The 6,898-nt window shown below is 46.8% G+C and overlaps 1 protein-coding gene across 1 annotated transcript in view; it reads right to left on the reverse strand.

Annotated features, from left to right (window-relative positions):
* Positions 1 to 2,155: 2,155 nt before the first annotated feature.
* Positions 2,156 to 6,898, reverse strand: part of CLNS1A (chloride nucleotide-sensitive channel 1A) — a 49,157-nt gene continuing 44,414 nt past the window's right edge. The window contains exon 8 of the mRNA XM_019525186.1: positions 2,156 to 2,759. The gene's annotated coding sequence lies outside the window, so the exon portion shown is untranslated. The remainder of the gene's footprint in view (positions 2,760 to 6,898) is intronic.

Here is a 6,898-nt window from a genome sequence, read left to right on the forward strand (position 1 = left end):
GGTTGCCCAGTTCTTGGGATTTGGTCCAACTGGCCCCATCAGTCTTGGCAAAGAAACCAATAAAGGAACAGACATAGCAGATGAAGACCACTTTACTCTTGCAAGATCAACTTTCCAATCCAGATCACAGCACTGAATTAATGCAGCTTTCAAATCCTGCCTGTTCTATGACTGAAGAGTATAACTTTAGCCATGCTGCAGTTGAAGACTACTATAGAGTCTGAGTTTTCACACTACTGACAGTAAATGCAGCTCCATTGAGTTGAGTGAAGTTTTGCCAAGTTACAGCAGCAGATTACACTAGACCAGAGTTAGACTTTTGCTTGCTGAACAGGTTCTGGCAGGCAGCAGGAATCCTAATCTCTGTCTAGTTCACCTAACCTTCCAGTATCTGAATTCTCCATCTCTAAACTGAAATGGTTTCCAAGGTAGCAAAATAATTAGTTTATAAAATACCAGGAGTGATTGTGGGGAAAAAAGGGGAATGGACTAACTAATTTGGCATTTATGTCAGCCAGAGTAGAGAAAGAGAGCAGTGGTTCTCAACCTTTGTAGACAAAGTACCCCTTGGGAAGTGTCAGTTCTTAACTTGTTACTTGATTTTTGACTACAGAAAAATACTAGAGCAATCCTTCTGTTGCAGAGAACTCCAAAAGCCCCACAACAGGTCAGAATGGTTTTAATGCTATGGATTCGTGTCTGAAATCTCTGGATTCATCTTGTGAACCATATTTGCACACCTGAAGTAGTAGCATTGCTTGGCACTCAGCACCACCCCTGAAAAAAATCCCAAGGCATCCCCAGGTGCTGTGGCACCCCGGTTGAGAATCACTGAAATGGAACTGGATAGATCTGCATTAACGTGAGGTTCAGCACTAGCTCATTTGCACCCGTTTCATAGCACAAACAGGTTAACTGGGCAATGGCTGCAGAACGGAGCATGGCTGGATGATGACACTAACAATGATCCAAACCTGCTACATAACAGAGCACCAGGAAAGCAATCTAAAGGGACCCACACACAAAAAGCTTACTTACTGCCCAGGACCAGTCTCACTCCCATTTCTGAACTCCAGGGCCTCTTTGCATTAGAGGTGTCATCTAGAAACCCCAACAAGTGACTGGGCCCCACTCTGCTGGGTGCTGTCTAACCACTGTCCCTTGCCCTTGAGGTTAGGATGCAAGTAGAAGCCACAGAGACAGCAAATGGATAGAGACAGAAAGGAAACAGTGAAATGTCCAAGTGCTCTCAGTGCACCAACAGTTATCACAGTTTGTTGTGAGCATTAGACAGAACAGGTTCCTCCAACCTAGTCTTCTCAGGTCTCCCCGAGTTCTCAAAATCATTCAGTTTTCAACAGTGTATCTAAAACTTTCAGAGATGTTTACAGTGTATAAATGGATGAATGTTCAATTTCCTAGGTTTTTGCTGCTGTCCTTTTGGATGTTCTTTACTGGCAAAGTCTTAGTTTTTTTGCTTGATAACAGACTTAAAGACAGTAATTTTGAAAGCTTCTTACCATATACAGCACATTATGCAACAGGACATTCCCAGTTAAGGCAGCAGTGTTACTTGCTTATGATGGTACTTGACAAACATTTCTGGAACATGAATATTTAAGAACTCTATCAAACAGCTACATCTGAGGTGTTACAACTTTAGGACAGGCCTTGTGCCACAGTGTTTTCAGGTATTCCAACAGTAAGTGAACACTTCAGAATGAGTTCACAAGAGTCATCTCCTCCCTGTGTACGGTAAAAGATAAACAGTGTAAGCTGTAACCAGAAGTGTGGAGCAGAGAGTTGTCATGATCAGAGTAGTTTCTCAGACTCACTTCAGAAGAAGAGATGGAGGGGAATGAAGTTATCTTCAGGGACATGCATTATGGGGAACAAACTGGAGGGAAGGTATAAACCTTGTTTTCAAGCAAGGCTGAGAGTACAATGGGGTATGGTGAAAGGGAGCTCTCCAGCTCAAAAAGAGCCAAGACCAGCCCCCCCTGCCACCAGTGCAGTGCAAATCCCTTATGCAGAGAAGTGTCCTCTCAAGGAGAAGCACTGACAGACCCTAACACCATGCCCAAGCAGAGCCCAGAACAGCAAGACACGTCTTCTGAGGACAGTGAACGGAGGCTGGAAAAACCAGGCTGGACTGTGAGATACAAAAGTCTAAGTTTATTTAACAAGCTTGTTAAACATTTATTACGAAGACACAAAACAAAGCTCATCTCCTGACTTCATGGATTGCATCCCAGTCTCTCCCCGCACCCCTGCACTGTCATTAAAGAAATGACAGCACACGAGTACTGAACAGATAAAGTCAGTTTTGCAGGGCTTTAAATTTAGTTTGCTTTGCAGCCTCACCTGACCTTACTTCTCTTCGCCAATCTTGTAACATTTCTGTTTCTATCATCCGTGGCCGACTCACTGAACAGGTACAAAAATATGGAAAAATTCTAGGACAATCTAGAATTCTGTTCTAATTACAATTTTATCTCTTAATTCCTAGAATTTCTACAAAGGCTTCCTAGAAACAAGCCATGATTAGCCCCTTTCAGGTGTTAAATGCAAGAGGTTTTATTGTTTTATCCTTTAAATAAACCCACAGTGGTCACAAATGTCAAACCCTGTTTTAAAGCACATCTATAAAAGCATTTACAGACCTAGACGTCCATGCTTAGGTCATTAATACAGAAGGGTTAATTTCTGATAGTCACTGCAGCGCCTTCAACTTACTCTGGAAGTGGCACTAGAGGAATCTGAAAAATACAAGGCATCACATTTAGATACATTAGCTTTGAAGAATAAGGTTATTTAGCTTTTCAAAAAACCCCTTCAACAGTTGCTAGCAGCATCCTGGAATAACAGTGGACTCTCAAGGCTTGTTGGGGCTGAACACCAACAGGTCCCAGTGAGGAGAGCTCCAAGTGCTTGACAGCTCTGAAATCCAGGCCCCGTGTACACACCTGCTTTAAAAATCAACACAGGATATGTGTGCGCATGCACAAGACCCAGGACCAGCCAGCTTAATACAAACAGGAACAAAAATGTGAACCCACATGATCTGACATGAACAAAAATCTGGTCTTCACAAAAGCTTCAGCAGGCAACTGTCATGTCTCGTTTGTGTAAGGAGCAGTAACACGCAGCATTAATTTCACACGAGGGTGGGTCATTGCTCCCTACAGGAATACTGAAGTGAAGCGTTCCTGCGGATTCAGTCTGTTCACAAAAGTTCCTGAAACTGAAGATTTAAACTTAGACTGATCTGCTTCACAGTACACATTACAACATGCTCCTTCATTTGGCAATCTGTGCACTACAAACGTGTCAGCAGGGGGATCAGCAGAGACAATGAAGTAAAAAGACAACACCTGGATTTTGCAATTATTCACATTTACTGTAGGACTTTCTGGGTTGAACTCATTTAAATTGTGTCACCGCAGGAGCGACATAAGCAAAGTTTTCATCCCAAAGGTTCTGGACACACAGGGACAAAGAAAGCTGCAGGCATAAACCTGAGGATAGGGGAGGGGAAGCGATACCATGGCTTCACCCCATCACCAGAAGGCTCTGCGCTGAAAGGCATTTGAAGTGTGACAGATTTAGTCCAGATTCCTCTACCAGCAGACGTGCCACTCCTGGGCCTGGTTAAACTGCCCCGAGGGCCCTTGCCATGTGCTTGCAACTTTTAAAACTGCAAGAGTCTGACTTGCTCAGGTTAACCCAATCAGATGCCCATGACCAAAGGCCTTCCTCTGTTTCACAGAGAGACATCACAGGGTGTGGGGACACATACATTTGGAGCTGCCTCAGGAGGGAAAGGTTTCAAAAGGGCAGCAGTTGTTAATTGTCAGACTCAGACAAGTCAGGAAAGATACAAATGCAGCAAAACTGTTCAGACTAACCCAGAATGAAGCAGGGTTAAAGCTGGAGTAATTCTGCTGTATTTGCGTCGTACCCAGCTTGTCCATGATATAGGCTTGGCAGGATTTGATTCATCAGTAAACACTGATAAACATCAATTTCACCTCACACAACTGACAAAAAAATATTTCTATCATCGATAATCAAAACTTATAGAAAGGGTAAGTAAGACAAATGATGGTCCTACAGAACCATGCTGACTGTAGTTTGGACTGCAACTCCCAGAAACCCCAGGGGACTGGGAACAAAGGAAGGGGAAGTGACAGAGTGGAGAAGGGAGCTGCCGGCCAGCAGAGCCAGGTCTGACCACAGCTCTACAGCCAGGACTGACCACAGCTCTACCGCTCAACTGGCAACAGTCCTGCAGTGGTTATATTTATCGTTAATAAATTGTCTGCTCCCACATCCCTAATTTTGCACAATCTTGAAAATTGAAAATTGACAGAAGTCAAAAGAAACGCTTAAAAAGAAATGCTGATATTATCCACCAAAAGTATTTTTTTTTAATCCACTGAAATGGAGCAGTTGGTTAACTGCCCAGCAATGCAGGTTGATAGAGAATACCACCGTCCACTGAACTCCTATAGTATAACACTGTGCAGTCTGAGAAAGAGCCAAGTCTGGAAGACAGGACACCACCTTCAGAAAATCACAAGGTCAGTCTGCTGCCTTTGCAGGCAACATTTTACCCCAAGAGTTTCCCTAATCATCACTTTAAACCCTCACGCACAGCTACAAGGTACAAAACCAGAAACCCCAAGAACACCCTAGAACATGCCACAGGTAAAAGCAGCCAAAGACAGTGGCACTGCCGTTGCAATGACAGGATAGGAAAGTTGGTTAACTTGATGCTGCATCGGCAAAGTTATAAATACTATTTCCTCTAGTGCAGCAGGTCCCAAACTGATCACAACCCTAAACGGGGTCACATCAGCAGCAGCACATCATCATGGCACCCTCTCCTGCGCTAGGTCCCACCAGCTGGGCTGGAGAGGCCTGGGGGAAGGGCAGCAGGGTGGGGAGCCCCAAGCCAGCAGCCGGCAGTCTGCATCCTCCCTCCTGCCCACAGGCTCCACTGAGGCCATGCTGCCAGCAGGGGAGGGGACAGGCAGAGAGGCAGGGTCTGCACTCCAGCCTCAACAATTGCTGCTTCCTGTAGGCAGCAGCTGGGGCCCAGGTACTGCTGCGGTGGGTGGGGGGCAGGCAGCTGTAGGCCCTGGGGCATGTGGGGAGAGTGAGGGGCACCAGCAGGACCAGGGGGCTGTGGGTTGGGGAACCTGGGTGCAGAGAGGCTGCAAGTTAGGAGTGAGAAGCGATGCTGAGGAAATGGCGTCATGCTAAGGAAAAACGTCTGGGAAACGCTGCTCTAGCGTCTCAATGTTCCCAGGTGAAATCCAAGTCCCCAGCCCACCCTCACTCTGCTTGTGCTCACAACATGACCATTTGGCTGTAATGTTTCTGTAGAAAGTGGCGTGGCTGCAGTGACATTACCACCATCAAGGAAACCCATGTCTGGATAAGCACTGGGAGGGAACTCTTTGAGCTGAACTTTCCTTCTAGAGCCCACATTAAGATCCTTTGGGGCTCCAGGATAACAGTCCCTGAGAGAAGCAAGGGGGGTAAGAGTGCTCAGAAACCCCCTTGGCTCAGCAAGGGCATTCAGCAATGCCTGAGGACTAAAAGGGAGGCATACAAACCAGTGGCAGGGAGGAGTACTCCTCCTCGGCCTGGGAGCATAGGAGGGCTATTAAGGCGGCCAAGGCAGAGATGGAGCTCAGGCTAGCGTCCAGGATTAAGGACAACAAAAAGTCCCTTTTCAAGTACATTGGGAACAAGAAGAGGGCACCAGGCAATGTAGGGCCCCTGCAAGACGCAAACGGTAATCTTGTGGCTAAGCCAGACAAGAAAGCTGATATTTTTAACCGTTTCTTTGCCTCCATTTTCTCAAACAGGGACTGGGATAGTCCATCTACCAGAGGTAGGGACAATCTCGGGGATAGCTCTGTCAGGCCTTCAGTCAGTGCAGATGTAGTTAGGGATCTTCTGGAAGGGCTAGATATTTTTAAATCTGTGGGTCCAGATGCCCTCCACCCAGGGGTGTTGAGAGAGCTGGCAGGGGTCATCGCGGAGCCCTTGGCCTGACTATATGAACATTCGTGGTCATCTGGCCAAGCGCCGGGGGATTGGAAACTGGCTAATGTGGTCCCAATTTTCAAGAAAGAGAGGAAGGAGGACCCAGGTAACTATAGGCCTGTAAGCCTCACCTCGGTGCTCGGGAAGATCTTGGAGAATCATCAAGGAGCACATCTGTGGGGGGCCTGCAGGGGAGCTCATGCTCAGGGGCAATCAGCATGGGTTCATCCAGGCAGGTCCTGCCTGACCGACCTGGTTGCCTTTTATGACCAGGTGACTAAATCCTTGGATGATGGTGTCGCCGTGGACGTAGTCTTTCTAGACTTTAAGAAGGCCTTTGACGCTGTCTCTCACCCCATCCTCATCAATGAATTAAGCGACTGTAGCATTGATGCCTGAACAGTTGGACGGGTAAAAAATTGGCTGATGGGGCACACCCAGAGTAGTGGTGGACGGGCTGTACTCAACCTGGTGAGATGTGAGCAGTGGGGTCCCCCCGGGCTCAGTCCTACACTATTCAACATCTTAATCAGCAACTTGGACGAGTAGGTAGAAAGCACGCTGTCCAAGTTTGCTGATGACACTAAGATGTGGGGCGAGGCGGACACACTTGAAGGGAGAGAGAGGCTGCAAATACATTTAGGTGGACTACAAAAGTGGGCAGACAAGAATAGGATGGGGTTTGACGTAGACAAATGCAGGGTGCTGTACCTCGGAAGAAGGAATCCACAGCATACATACAGGCTGGGGAGTTCTCTATGCTTTCAAGCAGAGGCAGAAAGGGATCTTGGACTCCTTATTGACTCCAAGATGAACATGAGCTGCCAACGCCAGACCA

This window comes from Gavialis gangeticus, unplaced genomic scaffold, assembly GCF_001723915.1.
Source record: "Gavialis gangeticus isolate Ggan-Ray unplaced genomic scaffold, GavGan_comp1, whole genome shotgun sequence".
Lineage (NCBI taxonomy): Eukaryota > Metazoa > Chordata > Crocodylia > Gavialidae > Gavialis > Gavialis gangeticus.